This window comes from Parasteatoda tepidariorum, chromosome X2, assembly GCF_043381705.1.
Source record: "Parasteatoda tepidariorum isolate YZ-2023 chromosome X2, CAS_Ptep_4.0, whole genome shotgun sequence".
Lineage (NCBI taxonomy): Eukaryota > Metazoa > Arthropoda > Arachnida > Araneae > Theridiidae > Parasteatoda > Parasteatoda tepidariorum.
In genome coordinates, this window is record NC_092215.1 from 14,161,038 (window position 1) to 14,164,080 (window position 3,043).

The window sequence follows — 3,043 nt, forward strand, 5'->3', positions numbered from 1 at the left end:
TCTTAAAAATTGGTATATGTATTTTATGTTGGAATTTCAAAATTACCGAAAAATGAAGGAAAAAATCACTCAAGGACAGAAAAAAGTTCAGAATATCCAATTTCCTTTCATCTTTTGGTTCACTATATCCACAAAAAATGATATATGTGTATGGCAAGGCACGTGAGCGAGCATTTCGTTCACAATGTCCGGGACTTCAGCAGAGTTTAACTGTATTTTATTAATTTAGGGTGATGTATTTTTTTTAGTGGGACTTAGTTGTTAAAAAGTTTATCTTTTATTTTATTGATTAATAAGTTCCTCCTTTATTTTTCATTTTCCAGCAGCATTGTTTCTTATTTTAGGATAATTTACTTATTTATTTTTAATGAAATATTATATTTTTTTCATTTATTTATTTATTTTTAATGAAATATTATATTTTTTTCATTTATTTATGTATTTTGTTTAATTCAAAGCATTACTTTTTGGTTATTTATACTATTTGATTTAACTTAATAAATATGGAATAACTTTAGCTAGCTATGGAGCTAGCAGTTGTGTTCTTTTTAAATAAGTGTCACTTGAATAAGTTTAACATTTTTTTTATGTTTTATTTCACTCTTAAAAAAATACTTTCTACCAACCCAATAATAATAACATGGTGCATTTTTAAAAAATGCTTAAAGGTGCTTTTTTTCTTTTTTTAAAAGCCCTTAAAGGTGCTATTTTCATTGAGTGTTTTTTAAAAAGTGTGTAATTTTCCATTTTCAAAAATTAGATTTTTTTCTCTGCCATGTTGATTTTTGACACATAGTATGCAAAAGCGTGCTTTACACATTGTTCTATTCAGCATTTCCACAATTCATCCAACCACAGGATACTTCGGAGCATCGTTGGTCTATAGAGTATGAAAGCGCCAATCTTTTTGAATGTTTAGTGAAATACTTGTGAGTTTGCATACGCGTCCACTGAGCTGTGATAAGTGAGATTCTTGCACTCTCATTTGCAAATCATGATTTAAATCAAATTATTTTTTTTTTAAAATCATTGATTTAAATCAACAGATTTTTTTTTTATATATATTGATTTGAAAAGTTAAAAAACAGTATTTAAAATTATTGATACTTTTATTATTTTCTTTTCTTAGTTTTAAAATTTATTTTAAATGAAGTGCTGCATTAATTAATTTTAGTTAACGAAATTACTTTCATTCTTGGTGTGTGATAAATTCCAACACATTAGAAATTACATTTTTAAAAATCTTTTAATGCTTGAAATTGAAAGTACAGATTAAAGAAAACATTCAGGGCTGTCTTAATATAAACTTGCATAGCTGTAGAAAGTAATTAATAAACATGAATTTTTTTCACAAAAAAAAATACAAATAATGCTAATTTAAATTCTACCTTTTGATTGAAAAAGCGTGGAGTTAAAATCTTCATTATATTTTATTGGTGGAAAATGTATATTTCGAAAGCTTGAGGTTATATTAAAAAAAAATTGCCCTAATTTGCCAAAAATAGAATAAAAATGCTGATAGATTCAGATATTTTTTCTGATACAGTGTCATTCTTCCCCTTTAAACCCTATTTAAAGCAGTAGGGTTATTAACTGGTAACAGTGTGCATGTTTACAGTGTACATCTTTGACATTATCAGAAAGAAATTTTCTGAGGAAAAAAAATTCCAATTTTTAGCTTAACTTACCTATTTTGATTTGGAATTAAGAATGAATATTTTGCTATAAAAATTTATAGATTAAATATTTGTTTATTTTTTGATGAATGACTACATTATAAACACAGACTGTTACATTTATTTTGTCATTTTAAAAATCAAGAGAAAGAAAATCACAATTTTAAATTAAAATTATGGTTTGCTGATTGAAACTTTGGTTTAATAGTTGAAGTATTCTTTAAATTCTCTATTTCATCTGGTCTTCAAATTTCAATCATGCATTTGTTTCGAAATAGTTGCTATGCATACAAAGCTATGTATTATAATGAAAAATTGTTTGAGGTAGTTAAATCTTCTAAAATATTGTTATAATATAGTTTAATATTAATTTCATATTGATTAAACATTTATAAAGTTTTTCTAATTATAAATCAAAGTTCTTACAGTGTATTTGAATGAAAATCAAAAAAATCCGATTTAAACCAGAAAAAAAAAAGGAAAGCAAGCTAAAGATTAATAACTTCAAAAGAAAAAAAGCTATCCATTAATAAGTAAGAAAATAATACAAACTAACAAAAAAAACATGCTAACATTTAGTAATTAGCTACAAAAAAAAGAAGGAAACAAGGAATCACAAAAAAAAATTAACAATTAATGCAAAAAAAAATTTTATAACTATAAAAAACGAGCTAACTTTAAATAACTAGTAAAAAACAACAAATTAACAATTAATGCAAAAAAAATTTATAACGATAAAAAAGGAGTTAACAATAACTAACCAGTAAAAAACAACAAATTAACAGTTAATAACTAATAAAAAAATAAAATAAAAAAAAAGAACAATTAAGCGATGCGAGTGAAAGAAAGCAAAAAAGGACTGCACAAGAGATAGGCAAGCAGAATGGAACTAGCTGACTGACCAGTGTAAAAACTTAGTCAACGTGCCAATTCCTTGGCCTTGAAAACTAATCCAGCGCCAAACTAAAACACCTTCTTCTTTGTACATTCTCTTTACTGAGAAGATATTTATAAGTTAAATACATTTAAACATGAAAAACTTCGAATGTATGTTTCACGATAAACTTTTCTTATTATACAACATTTATTTATATTTGAACGCGCATTTAAACTGCAATTAATTCCAAAATAGAGAAGAACTACTTTTCAAAGACGGAGTATTACATATCCTACCCTTCCCTGCAGTGCCAACTTAAGGTGGAATGAACTATAGTAAGATTAAGTAACCCGAACATGTCTATAGAAGAACTGCAAGATAAGATATACGATAAAGATGCTCAATAGTCCCAACTATTGGTAACCCAGAACAACTGGAAACCAATTAGAGAGCATAATGAACCAGTACTCATGAATCATGTGATACCAAG